We start from the raw sequence: 18210 nt of genomic DNA on the forward strand, positions 1-18210 counted from the left end.
CCACTGATTGTGCGCCAGCATCGCCCGACTCTTTTGCAATTTCAAATGCACGGTTCGGCAGTAATTGACCTATGCGCGCGCCGGTTGGCTAATCAGGAAACGAACACGTGAGTGAACGCAGAAGCATAGAAACTTTTCTCCTCGCTCCTACATTTTTTTTAAATTTTTGATTTTCGTCAGGGTGGGGTATCTGCAATGGTAGTTAGTGTAAAATATGTCCTCTGTACTATATCCTAATTCGCTGAGGTATCGTATTCCTCATACCTGATTGCTTTTCGTTTAGACAAGCATCTGAGGACGATTTTTCCGTAACAAGTACCGCTGGAGACTCGTGTGTGCAGTCTGATCTCGAAGGGACCGCAATAGGCAATATACCTGGCCATAAATATTACTGGTGCAAATCTTTGTAGAAACCCCTTTCCTGTCCTCATGCGTTACATTGTACAGACGTGAGCTGTTGCACTCTGAATCAGAAGACGATTCTTAGCCCCGTCTTGCCATCCAGATTTAGGTTTTCATTGATTTCGATAAATCGCTTAATACGAAAGCCGGAAAGTTCGTTTGAAAGGACACGATCTATTTCCTACCCCATCCTTCCCGAAACCGAGTCTCTGCCCCATCACTAAATTTGCTTCCTTCCCTCCTTCGAAATCAGAAGCACACGAATTTACCTCTTCGTTTCGTCATCCCGATCAGGTTCTACGTCATCATCATCTTTTAGCAGTACAATCATAATCAGAACTACCACCATTATTATCATAGAGATCGGTTCGTCGCTCCATCAAGTCGGATACTCCTGTAAATGATTTTCCTTCAGTTAGACTTGCCCGACTAAAGTCAGTGCATTATTCACTCTGGTGCATGTTTTTCTAGTGTGTGTGAGAATTTCTTTACCCAAAATGTCGTGAGGTCTTTCTCAAGCTACCTTACTAATTAAAGTTCTGTCAAAATATTCTCTTAGTGTCCTGTAGATACCTGAAGTCTAACATAAGCGCATATCATCCCAGTCATCTGAGTACTATCGTATCAGTCACCTTTCTCGTCTAAATGGCTATAAAGTACTTTCATTTTTTAACTTTTTTTGTCTAAATTAAAAATTGTATTCCGTTAGTTGAGCCCATTCGCGGTGCACTGTTCTCTAATTATTAAGTTTGATCTTCGACAGGTGATAGCTATTAGATACCTTAGTCTATTCATGCGTCCAGTTAACGCCCTCCATTGTGCAAAGCTCTGCCATCTCCTATTAACTGTAAACCGACAGCGGTTTTAAGCATCGAGAAGATCATCTATAGACGAAAATTGATAAAAAATCAAAACCGTGTTACTTTTGTAGCTTGGTATTTGGTCTAAGCTTGGTATTAGGTCTACAACTTTGCTTCCAGCGGTTTTTTTTTTTTTTCTCCACGAAGTTCGCCGTCCGCTATGCCGAGCGGTTCTAGGCGCTTCAGTCCGGAGCCCCGCTGCTGCTACGGTCGCAGGTTCGACTCTGCCTCGGGCATGGATGTGTGTGATGCCCTTAGGTTAGTTAGGTTTAAGTACTTCTAAGTTCTAGGGGACTGATGACCTCAGATGTTTAGTCCCATAGTGCTCAGAGCCATTTTTTAAAAACTTCTTTTAAACGAAAGAAAACTGGCCTCGCAAGTTGACGTATTCAGCAATATGATGCAATCACAAATCGACCAATATGTTGATGGCGTTATGTTTACAATTGCCTAAGCTTATTGTATGATACGACCTACCAACTGCACCACTACTGCCATCTATTGCAAAACGGCGGAAGCAAAGTTATAGACCTAGAAGGAGTGCCGCAGTGAATATCGCAACAATGCTGCGACAAACTTCGCATTAAAATGCTACTCTGGCCGTGAAGGGTGGTTTATAAGAATGGGTCCCATCCGGTAGGCTAATAAGGCGACCTCGTTCCTGCATTATTGGCTCCACGCTCACGCCTTCATTCAGCTCATTTCGCTTTCGTTGGCGTCCGACTGCTGCGGCGCACGTCCGTGAAGAGATAGACCGTACCGTCTCAGCTCTTTGGACGCCTAACGAGACTGCTCGATCTCTGCTTCTACATCTCCGAGCCTAAAACAGATGTTACTGGTAACATCAGTGTGCCACCTTTGCTAAAAAAAAAAAAGTACACAGTTTCTATAGGGTGAACCCGAATCCCACCAGAAAAATTTCAGGTTATTCAGGGACATTTTTTGAGTACTTTGGAGTAAGGGGCCCGCGGTCTCATGTGGCTCGTTCCAGAGTAATAACCGAATTGCAGTTTATTGGGTTTGTCACCCTAATTACCTTTGTTTCTGTGAAAATACCTTCACAACAGCGAAAAAGCCTGTAAAATGCGATCACCAAATCGTACAACGCAAAATTCAGAGTAATGCAGCAATCCTTAAAACATTCTTGGATTTTGTTCAGAGCTCGTACAAGGCGCCTTCTGCTGTTGGCACGATTATCACTAATCGTGTGTAACGCATTCTCTTCCAGATCGGGTGTGCTGACATCCCGCGCACGGCCTGCGTCTTCGATTTCAACACAGAAGAATTCCGCCTATTTATACAGGGTGTTTCACAATTCATGTTACAACCCTCTTGAGGTTGTAGAGAGGACTTACTAGATCAAGTTTTACGTAGGAACCCATGTCCGGAAACGTCAACCAACGACGCTACAGGGCGCCAAAATTATAGGCGCCGACGACTGTAAATGCGCAGAGTGATTCCTTGGAGGTGTTACAAAATTACAAGGTTGATGGAGACAGATAAATGTCCCTGGTTCGGAAATGAAAGAGTCGAAGGCTGCAAGCGAAAATCATTCCATACTTCTGACAGTAGAATATATTCACCGGTACTGTTGTTGCTAATAATGTAGAGTCTACAACCTTCATAGGTGGTAGTACGAACCAAGACAAGAATAATGTAAACATCGGCTCTAAAATGCATACCTGAGGGGATATGAACACTTGTTAATCTTCACTAGTGTGAAACACATCTTCTCTAGTCAAAAAGTGTTCATAGCTTCTAAAGTATGCAGTTTAGAGTCCATGTTTACCAGACATTTTTTCTTGTTTTGTACCATATTACCACCTCTGAAAGTTGCCTGCCCTACATTCTCAGCAACAACAGTACCTGTACGTGTGTTCCATTATCAGAAGTAACAGAATGATTTTCGCTTATAAGTTTCAACTCGCTCGTTTCCAACACATGGAATCTTACCTCAAATTGATACATTTATCCTTCTCCATCATCTCCGAACGTTTGTAAGATCATCAGGGAATCATCCTGTGTACACATACATTTACAGGCGCCGGCGCCTATGACGTTTCCGGACATGGGTTCCTATGTAAAACCTGATCTACTTACTACCCTCTACAATCTCTAGAAGTGTGTAATATTAATTGTGAAACATCCTGTAGATACAGAAAGATTGTCATGTGGTTACCGTCGCTGCGGAAACACCTAGGTGTAGAGTTTTCGTGCCACTTTCCCACTGCATTGTGTGAACTCATACACGCAGGGCATATTGGCCAACTCTTATCAGCAAGCCTATCCATGCTTCAGAACCGAGCAGTACTGACTGAAACCTTGGCGGCGAAGAGTAAAGTGGGTATTAGTTTTGCCTACAGAAGATACCGTGAGTGAACGGAACAAGTTTGTTTCCAAACAAGTCACACAGCCTATACCTTCTACATTTCCACTATTGTGTAGATATTTTCATTCCAACAGAGATACATGGTGGTAAGAAATCAATCGAAATGCAATTATTCTGTAACGACACACCGGAGACAACGACTCCGTTGTATCAAAATAATTAGAAAATACCTTTCAACAGTCTTCTAAAATTTGTCGTCAGAGTTCTAAATCACCCTGTAACTCACATCAACTCCTACTGCTTCCCCAGTGGCGTCGCCAGGTCACTAAACCCAACTTTTTGAAACATTGTTCCACGAATAGTAACCCGCTTTTAGTACCAGCGGGCGGCATAGATGTCTCGTCGACCTACTTCAGTCCAGGAGACTTACAGATCAAGCGATACTGCTGTTCGAGTGCTTAGCAAGTTAAATTCTTATCTGTGCTGTATAATCGCCTCCTTGTGACACAGGTCAGCAGATTAATTTATTTTACAAGGTCAGAGACCGCACCAGGCGTCGAGCTGGCTACAGTCTCTGCACCGCAGTGTTCTAGGTACGGCTCCTGTTGTCTATGTTCGAAATGTTACGATAGAAATGAGGTTGAGATCCTCGCTGCTTTCGTAAACAGTTTGCTCTGAGTATCTGGTTATGGTAAGATACAGGGTTTATATATGCAGTACCCTAATGTACGTTATTGTGATGGTTGTTTTTTCTCTGCGTCAGTCTTCCCACAGACTCGTCACAAACTATACGATCTCCTGTTTTCTGTGTGGCAGTAACTACTCCGCTAAATGGACTAAGCCTGTCAGTGTAGACTAACCGTTTTGCGCCCATGTGTCCACATTTCAACAGCTGATCTGCTGTCCAGGGGAAAATACGCATTAACGACTTCCTCTTGCCACATGTACACTACTGGCCATTAAAATTGCTACGCCACGAAGATGACGTGCTACAGACGCGAAATTCAACCGACAGGGAGGAGATGCTGTGATATGCAAATGATTAGCTTTTCAGAGCATTCACACACGGTTGGCGCCGGTGGGGACACCTACAACGTGCTGACATGAGGAAAGATTCCAACCGATTTCTCATACACAAACAGCAGTTGACGGGCGTTTCCTGGTGAAACTTTGTTGTGATGCCTCGTGTAAGGAGCTGAAATGCCTACCATCACGTTTCCTACTTTGATAAAGGTCGGATTGTAGCCTATCGCGATTGCGGTTTATCGCATCGCGATATTGCTTCTCGCGTTGGTCGAGATACAATGACTGTTTGCAGAATATGAAATCGGTGGGTTCAGGAGGGTAATACGGAACGCCGTGCTGGATCCTTATTGCCTCGTATCAGTAGCAGTCGAGATGACAGTCATCTTAACCGCATGGCTGTAACGTATCGTGCAGCCACGTCTCGATCCCTGAATCAACAGCTAGGGACGTTTGCAAGACAACAACCATGTGCACGAACAGTTCGACGACGTTTGCAGCAGCATGGACTATCAGCTCGGAGACCGTGGCTGCGGTGACCCTTGACGCTGCATCACAGACAGGAGCGCCTGCGATGGTGTACCCAATGACGAACCTGGGTGCACGAATGGCAAAACGTCATTTTTTCGGATGAATCCACGTTCTGTTTACAGCATCATGATGGTCGCATCCGTGTTTGGCGACACTGCGGTGAACGCACATTCGAAGTGTGTATTCGTCATCGCCATGCTGGCTTATCATCCGGCGTGATGGTATGGGGTGCCATTGGTTACACTTCTCGGTCACCTCTTGTTCGCATTGACGGCACTTTGAACAGTGGACGTTACATTTCAGATGTGTTACGACCCGTGGCTCCACCCTTCATTCGATCCCTGCGAAACCCTACATTTGAGCAGGATAATGCACGACCGAATGTTGCAGGTCCTATACGGGCCTTTCTGGATACAGAAAATGTTCGAGTGCTGCCCTGGTCAGCACATTCTCCAGATCACTCACCAACTGAAAACGTCTGGTCAATGGTGACTGACCAATTGGCTAGTCACAATACGCCAGTTACTACTCTTGATGAACTGTGGTATCGTGTTGAAGCTGCATGGGCAGCTGTACCTGTACACGCCATCCAAGCTCTGTTTGATTCAATGCCCAGGCATATCAAGGCCGTTATTATGGCCAGAGGTGGTTGTTCTGGGTAGTGATTTCTCAGGATCTAAGCACCCAAATTGCGTGAAAATGTAATCACATGTCAGTTGTAGTATAACATATTTGTCCAATGAATACCCGTTTATCATCTGCATTTCTTCTTGGTGTCGCAATTTTAATGGTCAGTAGTGTGCTTCGAGGTACTAATCAATCTAAAACATACTAACTGTAATAGCTATAATTATTAGCCTTGAAATGAAGTAAATGCTGATGTAAAGTTGTTCAGCACGCTGTCTTCAGTCACCAGTAGAAATATCTGCACTTATACCCGTTGCACCCTGTATAAGGGATGATTAAAAAATTTCTCTTCGAAGGCCGTACAGTCCAGTTACCAGTGAGCATTGAGACAATCACCCCACGAAGCACCAGGTTGAAGAGACGCATTTGGTGAAACACTGTGTCCTGTTTCGTGAAGAGATCCGTAACTGCCTGCTGTACATCCTCGTCCGACGGGAACCGTCGACTCTTCAAGTTTTTTTTTAAGGGATCGAAGACCTTATATCCGCAAGGAGAGAGATTAGAACTCTAGGGCGAGTGCTCGACTCTCTGCAACTCGAGTCTGCGTACATCTGCGTAACATTTGCGATATGGGGACGTGCATTATCATGAAGCAGCAGCACATATTGGAACTTGGCGCACCGTTCCAAAAGGGTGGTTTCCGGCAGACATGCTGTCCGATACACATTCTTCAGTCTCCAATGGATGTTTATCGGTGTTTGTCCTTCGGCAATCAAGAAAAGGATGAAACCACATTAATCTATTTTATTTTGTAATAATGTCACCATAGTTCATGTCTCGGCGTTACCCACAGGCACGTCGGAAAGACGCGAATGACACTCAAATCCCTTGCCCACATGTTGGTGCTTATATACCCGAATGAGAATTGCGCTACGTTGCGTATACCCTGCAGCAACGCCCTCAGACGTAACCTTATTGATCGCCCCCTTATACATTAAGACTTGGACGTCAACGGGATCAAATCAGCCAGTGATGCCTATCTATTATTCTAGTGAGCGTGACCTTTCTGCGAGGGTCGATGATAATATTCTAGACTCTCCAACTGAGCAGCATTTATGTCGAATCCACTGTTCTAAGGGTGTCACAAACCACACCCACATAAACTGTTTTAAAGTTTTATTCGATTTACAAATAAAATCTAACTTCATAACGAACCATCGCTCTGTCTATGGCAGATGTAACTGCTCATTTGTTTCCTCTCAAGGAAGTTAGTTTCCATCATAATTCGCTTTTCCGCACTGGATCATTTCCTGCAGCACGTATTTGTGTCTCTCAAGAAGTGCTTGATTAGGCCGGACTTACTATCTGTCAATATTTTTGTGAATTAATTTTTTTCAAATCGCAACAGTGAGCAAACTGTATTTTTCTCCTTTCTCACTGCTGCAGGTCTTAATGGCGTCCTATTCGGTAGAGGTATTTACTGAATTACAAGACAAGAGCTACGTATTGCATTAGCAATGTATGTATAAAATATGAAGGTGTCAATTGGTTACCGAGGTTGCGCAGCGGTAAGACACTGCATTCTCGTATTCGAGAGGCCAGAGGTTTGAATCCCGGTTTGGCCATTTATATTAGGTTTAACCTAAATCGCTTAAGACTAGTACCGAGACGATTCATTTGGAAAGTTCACAGTCTTTTCCTTTCCCATCTTCCTCCAACTCATGCTATGCTCTGTGTTTAATGATGTCGGCTTCGACGGAACGTAAAACTCTTAACTTGATTCCTCCTTTTCCGAGCATGTTCTGATACAGATTCTAGATGAAGGGTGGCATGATTCACCTGAAAAACTACTGATTAAAAGACACTGAATGATAACTCAGTCAAACGTAATAACACATTGCATTCCCTAATATAAATACCCTGCATAGATACGAGGGTTGGGTGAAAAGTAGTAGTAGTAGTAGTAGTAGTAGTAGTAGTAGTAGCTTTATTCATCCGTAGATCTCTTTTTACAAGTATATAGGACATGTCAAAGTATTTACAAATTTAGATAAATTTAAAATAAGCTAATTCGTCTACACGTATATTTAAAGACTTCTAGTTAGAGACAAACATAAGATTTACTCCTGGTATACAGTACTTTTCTTTTTCTTTTTTTTACAAATAAGGCAATGCCACACTGTTCCCTCATATCTCACTATCAGTCACTGCACACACTGTACACACATTGTTTCATAACACTTCACTCACTACACACACACACACACACACACACACACACACACACACACACACACACACACACACAGTAATGCCTCCACCCTCATAACTCTTCAACAGTTGGTAGCATTGGTATGCGGCTGGTACAGTCCTGTTCCGTAGCCTCTTCACTGCAGCTCCAGTTGGTGGAAAGCCTTAGCACTGAACGGTAGTGTTGTTACAGTCTAAAGTATGGAACCCTGCGCAGGCGGTCGGTCAATGCGATTTAAGCAACGTGCAGTCGTTGAATTCTTGACAGCAGAAGGTGTCACCCCAAAGGATATTCATCAGAGAATGGAAACAGTTTATGGTGATTGTGTTGACGTGAGTGCTGTGCGTCGTTGTTCGAGTAAGTTTAAAGATGTTGAGGTGGGTACATCTGGCCTGCGTGACAAACAAAGGGTTGGACGTCCTGTGGCAGCATCCACCGAGTTTCAGAAGCAAAATATTGTCAGAACGATTCAGGACGTATCACTCAGAGAGCAATTGCAAGCACAAACACATTTAACAAGAACGTGTGGGTCACATTATTGCTTTGCTTGGCTATCGTAAGTTCTGTGCACGATGGGTACCCCAGATGCTGACTCCTGAAATGAAAGCGCACAGGCTTGAAATTTGCGAGGAACTCCTATCGCGTTACGAGAATGAAAAAGCACAGCACTCACATCAACACAACACCATAAACTGCTTTCATTCTCTGATGAATCTCCTTTGGGGTGACACCTTCTGCTGTCAAGAATTCCATGACTGCACATTGCTTAAATCGCATTGAGCGACCGTCTGCGCAGGGTTCCATACTTTACACTGTAACAACACAACGGCTTCTCGCGAACTGGAGCTGTATACAAGAGGCTACGGAACAAGCCACATACCAATGCTGCCAACTGTTGAAGAGCTACGAAGGTAGAGGCTTTTCTTTTCAGTCAACCTTCGTATTTTAGAAGTCTTCGAGCCATTCAAATATAAGGGAACCTATTCTGTATGCTCGGACCTTCGTTAACAGTCTACCATACTGCACTATGTCCAACGCTTTCCGGAAATCTGGGAATATGGAGACTGGAATACGCTGACGAACACACTGCATGGACGCATGTAAGGGTGTAAAGACGCAGAAAGATCCGAAAAAAGGTAGACATATTCTCCGTGCTCTCCAATCTGTTGTATTATGATATGTTTACGTTATTCGCGGCCGAAAACACTGTGGATGCTGGCAGCTATAATCTGTGGTGACACACTTGTGTAAAAGGCGGCCGCCTCCGCTGGCGCCAGTCGCACGCACAGGAAGCCACTCTCTCCTGCCAACTGGGATGTGAAAGCCGCGCCGACAACAGTTTCATTTCCGTTTCTTGACGGCCCTGTGATACCAGCCTCAGCCGCACACCCCCAACACCTGTCACACCTAGCGCGCCGCACGCTCTGCCACTGCGTTTATAATGCAGATGCAACCTGGGGCATCTTCTTAGCGAGTCCACAGCTTTCTTTTGTATTCTGACAGGTGGATAGCAAGAAAAAACATTCCAGACGTCGTTCCGTTGCTCCTCCCGACTGCTGCTATGACATGTGCCTCGCTATCCACCGAGTGGTCCTCGTAAATGTTGCATTGTTTGTGTGAGAAAGAGTTGCCACATCTTCTTTAGAGGCGTCTGTGACACATTTCGAGAGTTGTAAAAGTGGTCGTCTGCTACACAAAGTCGAGATCGCTAACGCTCGCTGTTGTTAGCCAGTTTTAATCTTGGTGGGAGATGAAATTTTAATCACAAACATTAGACTGACAAATAAAGGAGATGTGGTCTACTCGTACGTTGTCCTCGACGGCGGGAGTTTATCAGAGACAAGGGTATCGTCCAGGAATGTATGATAAAACCGCTCTTATTTTCTAGATACATAAATTATCTGTCGGAGAGGGTGGCCAGCAGTTTATGGTTGTGTTTTGATGATGCTGTGGTGTACAGGAAGGTGTCGTCATTGTGTGATTGTAGGAATATGCAAGATGACTTAGACAAAATTTCTAGTTGATGATATGAATGGCAGCTACCTGTAAGTGTAGAAGAATGTAAGTTAATGAGGATGAGTAGGAAAAACAAACCCGTAATGTTCGAATACAGCAATAGTAGTGTACTGCTTGACACAGTCCCGGCGTTTAAATTTCTGGGCGTAACGTTGCAAAATGATATGAAGTAGAACGAGCATATGAGGATTGTTGCAGAGAAGGTGAATGGTTGACTTCCATTTATTGAGAAAATTTTTGGAAAGTGTGGTTCATCTGTAAAGGAGGCGGCATGTGGAACGCTAGTGCGACCTATTCTTGAGTTCTCGTCGAGTGTTTGGGATCCGCACCAGGTCGGATTAAAGCAAGACATCGAAGCAGTTCAGAGCCGGGCTGCTAGATTTGTTACGGGTAGGCTTGATCAATAGGCAAGTATTACGGAGATGCTCCGGGAACTCAAACGGGAATCCCTGGAGTGAAGCTGACATTCGTCCCGAGGAAGACAATTGAGAAAATGTAGAGAACAGGGTTGTACTGCCGCCAATATATATTTCGCGTAAGGACTACGAAGATTAGACACGAGAAATTAGGGCTAATATGGAGGCATATAGACAGTCGTTTTTTCCTCGCTCTGTTTGCGAGTGGAACAGGAAAGGAAATGACTAGTATTGGTAAAGAGTACCCTCCACCACACACCGTACAGTGGCTTGCGGAGTATAGATACAGATGTAGATGTAGATCTGCGTCTACATACATGACCTGTGTGCCTTAATCACCGCAAATAACTTTTCTTATGAATCAAAACTGAAAAAGCCGTGTGAAGCAAATATTGTTTAGTACCAGGGTGACATTAAGACACTAAATAGCAAAATTACTTTCTTGTATCTGTGTTCGTTATGAAGATATGAAGACAGTACTTTTGTAAAAAATGACACCATGTATTTCTTTATTCGGTAATCCACATTCTCTCCTCAAGACTTGTTCAAAAACGTATCAGATTGTACTATTCATGCAAAACTTCCTGGCAGATTAAAACTGTGTGCCCGACCGAGACTCGAACTCGGGACCTTTGCCTTTCGCGGGCAACTGCTCTACCAACTGAGCTACCGAAGCACGACTCACGCCCGCTTCTCACAGCTTTACTTCTGCCAGTACCTCGTCTCCTACCTTCCAAACTTTACAGAAGCTCTCCTGCGAGACATGCAGAACTAGCACTCCTGAAAGAAAGGATATTGCGGAGACATGGCTTAGCCACAGCCTGGGGGATGTTTCCAGAATGAGATTTTCACTCTGCAGCGGAGTGTGCGCTGATATGAAACTTCCTGGCAGATTAAAACTGTGTGCCCGACCGAGACTCGAACTCGGGACCTTTGCCTTTCGCGGGCAAGTGCTCTACTCATTCTGGAAACATCCCCCAGGCTGTGGCTAAGCCATGTCTCCGCAATATCCTTTCTTTCAGGAGTGCTAGTTCTGCATGTCTCGCAGGAGAGCTTCTGTAAAGTTTGGAAGGTAGGAGACGAGGTACTGGCAGAAGTAAAGCTGTGAGTACCGGGCGTGCGTCGTGCTTCGGTAGCTCAGTTGGTAGAGCACTTGCCCGCGAAAGGCAAAGGTCCCGAGTTCGAGTCTCGGTCGGGCACACAGTTTTAATCTGCCAGGAAGTTTCATATCAGCGCACACTCCGCTGCAGAGTGAAAATCTCATTCTGGTATTCATGCAAACATGACGTTATTAAAAATTATCACGAAGTTGACTTTGGCTCTTCTTTACTAGTGCAACAGTCTGTGGTAAGGGAACTCTTCCACTTTTTGGAATTGAGAGTAAACAAATATAAGCACAAGGAAAACGCACACCATCTTCAACTGAAGGTTTATTTGAGTTTAATGAACCCCAATGAAGAGAAGGAATTTAATAAGAAACAAAAACGGGATCTTTAAAACAGTTTGTAATACTCTGCAGTCTATATGTACCTATAATGTTAACTAGAAAACATTATTGAATTTTTACCTTTTCTTCGCTGGTGTACATTGTATTCACAACCTGCTAACGGCTTTGTCTCATTAAATACACTAGTTCCCGTCTGATCATCGAAATTACACAATGCCGGGCGTGGCCAGTACTCGGGTGGGTAACCGCTCGGGTACGTGACGTTCTGCTGGCAATTTTCCGTTAGCCTTCCCGGCAAGGAGCGAGGGATGGTGGTGTAAAGCTCCTTGTCACCAGACTTTGCGTCAGTTGCTTGTATTAAATTCCAAAGCTCTCCGCAGTGTCTCATGGAGTAAGAGCATGTGACACCGTTGATGGTGATCCGTCTGTCGGATGGGAACATTAAGCTCGGTGGTCCCATTGGTGCTGTTGGTGCTATTCGAGAGGAGTGGGCGATGTGCCAGCACCAGGTTTCACCCTCTCCATTCTCTCATCACCATTTAAGGCAAACATGACACCACACACACACACACACACACACACACACACACATTACAGTCATGTACACGTATCATATACACTTAACGCACGAATCCCACACTTGGCGAAGGAAAGGTGACAGTGTGCGTGAAGGATAGGGAGACCTTTTCAACTAGGCAGCTGAATCTACCCCTGTGGTCCTACTAGCCAATCATACCATAAGACAACTTTTTTTTATTATTGTATTCACATTAACTTTCAATTGAAGACTGAATTTCCAGTCAGCGTTTGCCTTGTTTCCATCTGCCTGCTGTCCATTCCAACAAGTAAAACAGTGTTAGTACAGAAGAGCCAATGTCAGTTTTGTGTCAAGTTTTTTTAATGACGTTATGTTTACGTGAATGGTACCCTGTGGTACGTTTTCGAACAGGTGTTGAAGAGAGGAAGAGGATCACCGAATCAAAATTTATAGAGTACTCTTTGAAAAAGACATATTACTGTTCGTATCTTAAGAACGAACAAAGTTTCAAGCAAGGCAACCTGCAGCTTAATGTCTTAACGTCCCACTAGTAGCTACACAAAATTGGGTTGATACATTTTTTTAATTTGCTTTCGAACAAAAAGTTATTTGAGGTGGTCAATATAAATCGGGTACCCCGTACATAAACAGCAAGCCACTGCACGGTGCATGGCGGAGGGCACATTGCACCATTATTATAGTTTTTGTCACCTGTTCTTTTAACGTATTGAATGAAGAAAAATGACTTTCTATGTGCCAGAAACTCTTATCTTATTCTCACTGTCCCTAAATGACATATACGATGGTAACTGCGTAATGGTCGTACAACTTCTTTGAACACAGGTCCCGAAATTTATCCAACAGGGATTCGTGAGAACCACGTATTTGTTCTAAGGATTCCATTTTAAGTACCTAAGTTCTCCAGGAATTTCTGTTACGCTCTCGTGTGGGCTATACGGACCAGTAGTGCGATTCACGAACTACGGTGGTCGAGGCTCGGATGGGGTTTGCATTGTTGCTGATTCCAAGCTACGGTTGTGGTACACGCATTACAAGTGCTTTGCGCTTGAAGAAAGCGTATATCCTGCAGATTGTGTCTCTCCCTTGCTTATTTTGAATTTGTCGTTTACCACCACCATCGACGAGGACAACTCGCAACAAATGGAATACAAATTCATTAAATAACTCGCTACGATCACGTTTAAACCTCGTAGTACCAGGAGTGGTTTGTGGGGTGTGAATCTTTGTGCCCACCTTTCGAAAATATTGTAACTGGTCGGGTACGTTATATTTTAAAATTCTGAAAAAGAAATTATTGATTATTACGAAGTCTTCTACAGCATTCCATAAATGTTTTAAATTTATCAGTGAAACTTAAACCATAAATTAAAGTCCCAATAGTAAATGTGACGATGAACGTCATGTTAAATGATTTCACGTTCAGGACCCTACTTACACATGAATAATTGTTTAAAAAGTACGTTGTGAGTAAAAGTCAACTATAATTCACGAAATTTGTATTTTTTTAAAAAAAATTTATAGTGGGCACAAAATACAGCCCTTTCCCCCTCACCCTTGGTAGTACGTATTGCTGAAAGTGTGTTGATATCGTTAAGAGTGCACCAAAAGATATTTTCAAGTTATGGACTCTACTTGCACATCAATACCTTTTAAAAAAGTATGTTGTTAATATGTCAACAACAGTTAACAAATTTTACTTTTTAAATTTTTTAGAGTGGGCATAAGGTACCCCACCTCCTCTTTCGATAATGGGCGTTACTAAAAATACTCTAGTATTGCGAGGGTTATTGTTCGCATTGACTGCGTCATTCACAGCAGAGCGTTCGGAACACTGCTGAATTCTCAATGGCTATCGGAGAATGTGTGACGTAGAAGCGCAGAACAAGCTTAAACTCTATCGCTATCGTTCGCAACTCCAACTATAGCAGCGCGCCTCGGAATTCGTTCGATGCCTGTGGTCATGCCTATTTGATAAGGATTCGTGCAGTTCCTAATTACCAGGCTGTGCGTCAGTACCCCGGAATAAACCCCCGATTCACCACACTGTTCCACGGAGTCAGGGCGAGTGATGCTACTGTATAAAGGAAAGAATCTAGAAATACGTACTGCTCCCATAGGGTATTCGCAGACAAGATTCGACCAATCATAGCACGCACAGCGGAATTTAAGGTATTAGAATGGCACGAATCGTGTGCTACAATGATATTACCCTCTGTTATGTGCTTCACAGTGGGTTGATGAGTATGCATTAAAAAGGTAGAAATGCCATTCGACAGGAGTGGGCTCTCGGAACATCGGCTTTCACTTTCTCCGTTGATTTCTTTTGTTTCCATAATCAGCAGTGACAACACGATCACAACAATACACTGCAGAATGATTCATTGTAAATATCCACACGTTATAGGCATACGCTTGACAACCTACTCTGAGGAAAGAAGAGGGAACTCGCCTCAGTTTTTCAGTATATCCGACAAGTAACAATGAAAATGGCCCGCAGTCTCCACGTCTGAATTAATGATTAGGCAGAAATGTAGCTCTAGCGGTGACATCTCTGCAGAGACACTGCTATTTCAGGGAAGCGTCAACGCAAGCGGCAGTTTTCCATTGCACAGTTAATTATGTAAATATATACTCGCTCCGGTTCGTACTGTTTTGTGCACTTACTAGAAGTCATGTCGTTAGTTTTATGATCTATACAGAGCACCTTCCGAGTAATCGGCAGAACGTTACACTACGCAATCACCATTCCTGTGGACTGCGTGCTGGTTGTTTGCACCAGACTGTTTGATTCACTTTATGGGACGTAGTGAGTAACTCGTTGAATTGCACGCTTCACCTCTGAATAACATCATCGTTCTTAAAATTGGAAATTTGCTCTTATTCACAATGTAATTTACGGGAGAACCGAAATTAATATAAGATTTTGTTTACCCCCTGGAATATTAAGCTGTATCAGAAATCGACATCTTTAATTCCAACTTTAACGCGCGCGCGCACACACACACACACACACACACACACACACACACACACACACACATTATGCACCTAAATTGTTTCCTTGTTTTTTTTTTTTTTTTTTGAATATATGTACAGAGTGACATCGTTAACTCTGAACATACCGTAAACGCTTTATACGCCTTAGACATACGCTTCCCATTGTCCTCTGGCAAGGTCAAATATTTCTCCCCTTTAAAGCAATTGTCAAAGCTTCAAAGAAAACGTCCCGTTAGGCAAAAAGAGATTACAAGGAACATTTTCCTCCGTCTGCATTAGACAGCTCACAATCTGACGAACAGACACCTGCTTCAGAACCATCCGTACATTCACGTACGTGCAGAATACAAGGCTACAGTTGAATCTGATACTTTGAGTTTCTACAATTAAAAGCGTCTATTCTATACCACAGACACATTTTTTTCTACTATATTGTGCCGAGAATAGTTTTTTATCAAATAAAAACAATAACGAACAGCGTTGAAGTGAGCGTTTGATCTCCGCTTCCCGAAAACTCCGAAATACGCTAACCTGCATTAGTGAAGGTGAAAACATTCCGAATGATTGTGGACTTAACACTGATGCGACGTGCTCGTTACGGCACCCGCGTTAGTAGAGCAGTCGATTGTGCTGGGATGGTTAGCAGCGCGGCGGTTTTGCTATCAGCGAGGCCTCTTCCTTCCATATCCAGTCGCTGCGACAGGTGTGCCCAAGGTCGTTTGGAATTGGGGTCGTTGCTTGCGCAAAGTGCCGTTTTGAATTGAGGTTAGCCGCACTTCTGAAGTTACGCCTACTCTCAGCTCGTGCGGTATCGAAGCCGCACAGCTGATAGCGTCTAGTGCAGTTTCGTGTTGAGAACAGAGGAACTGGACGAACTGAGTCATGTTACCAGGGATGACGTGCAGGTCTGATAAAAGAATTTAAAAAACTGAAACAGACGCTTTTTAACTGTTAACACAGTTCTGCCGCGTTTTGACCTGCGTTAAACGTGCGGGAGTAAATTTCTTATCGAAGAAGGAAGGGCGGTTGAGTTTACGAAGAGAGAAAATGCAACCTGCGGTTGAAATTAATCGTCTTTCGAGAAACATAGTGAGCTTAAATGAGGAACTTACTGCAAAACCTTGTAAAATACATATTTCCTCTTCTCTAATTATATCAGTCAGCTGCCGTTTAGCACAACGTAAGTAGTTGAAGAAGCAGCCAGTCGTTACATGTCACCTCAGTTTCAGTGGCTGGTTTCACAGCAAGGAGGGAAAAACCCTGCTGAACACATCACTATAAGAATTCATTTATCTTGTTTTGCCCACTTTTTTGCGAACAGTAGATAATCCAAATGCTACCTAAATATTTAGCGAACTACTTTGATCGCAGTGTTTTCAATGACTGAGAGATTTTACTGTTTATGGTTTTAATTTATATGACCCGTATTAAACTGTGAATTGTTTCTAACTAAGCTATCTAGCTTCATCTGCAACATTACGCAGTTCCACCAGCTGTTATCCAGGTTAACAACACGTGAAATGACGCATACATGGACAGGACAGAATGTGCAGGCCGAAAAAAAAAAAAAATGCAATGGAACGGTCACCAGAACTTTACTCTCACAGGTGGCCAGAGATGCTAGATTTTATTACTGCCAGTCGTTGTTGTTGTAGTCAACACCAGACACCGACACAATGACAGGTTCATACGACTTTTTTATTCGTTCATATTGATCTCTACGTCAGTGGAACGTTAAACTGAGTTTTCCTTCTGCATTGACGTGGTCAGCACTTCACATAGTCGCCAGCAGACAACACAACACAAATTAAAGTCTCGTTGATGTTGATGGCGAGACTAAAAGGCGACGCATTTGAGCTACCTTAGTGATTATGACCGACCTGTCGGTTGTTAAAACTAACTTAGTTTTCATATACAGAAAAAAAATGGTTCAAATGGCTCTGAGCACTATGGGACTCAAGTGCTGTGGTCATCAGTCCCCTAGAACTTAGAACTACTTAAACCTAACTAACCTAAGGACATCACACACATCCTAGCCCGAGGCAGGATTCGAACCTGCGACCGTAGCAGTCGCACGGTTCCGGACTGCGCGCCTAGAACCGCGAGACCACCGCGGCCGGCTCATATACAAATGACAGAAGTCTCTCTCTCTCTCTCTCTCTCTCTCTCTCTCTCTCTCTCTCTCTCTCTCTCTCTCTCTCTCTCTCTCTTTCTGGACAGTAAGTCGATAGGATGATTGAGAAGCGCATTGTTTTGATAGAACGAGAAGAAGTTTGTTCCAATAAGAAATCTCATCCTTGTACCCTGTAATATGTTGCCGGCATGGATCAATTTGCGCAGCAGGGCAAGTAGATCATTCGAGACCTGAGGCGCAGACATCGACTCTGTAGTCTGTCGCAGCGAAAACACCTGAATTCCCAATCAAGACTGAGAGGAAAAAACCTAAGTAGTAACGTAATTTATCAGCGACAAGATTTCCCAGCTTTAGGTCCCCATGATGTGTTGACTTTATTTAAAGAGCCTTCTTAGTCCTCTCATACACCTGTTAAGACAAAAAGAAAGAAAAAAGACTGAGACCTAGAGAGACTTTACTGCAACGCAACATTGAACTCGTTCTACGGAGAGCCTACGTCGAAATTTCCGTAGAAGGAAGAACGTGGACAGTAAAACAACTGCACCTACTAATTGACCATACATACATGCAGCTCGTTCGTTGAAATGTTCATTTTATGATGCGCTAGCAAGTAGGAAC

At 43.5% G+C, this 18210-nt stretch overlaps 1 protein-coding gene and 1 non-coding gene across 8 annotated transcripts in view; one reads left to right on the forward strand and one right to left on the reverse strand.

The window, feature by feature from the left end:
- The window catches only part of LOC126297938 (ecdysone-induced protein 74EF), an 844422-nt gene that overhangs the window by 554681 nt on the left and 271531 nt on the right, over window positions 1-18210 (forward strand). The window lies entirely within an intron of this gene.
- Trnas-cga (transfer RNA serine (anticodon CGA)) lies at window positions 11058-11132 on the reverse strand. Its single transcript has one exon. It is a non-coding gene; the product is annotated as a tRNA-Ser (tRNA).

The sequence above is a fragment of the Schistocerca gregaria genome, chromosome X, assembly GCF_023897955.1.
Source record: "Schistocerca gregaria isolate iqSchGreg1 chromosome X, iqSchGreg1.2, whole genome shotgun sequence".
Taxonomy (NCBI): Eukaryota; Metazoa; Arthropoda; class Insecta; order Orthoptera; family Acrididae; genus Schistocerca; species Schistocerca gregaria.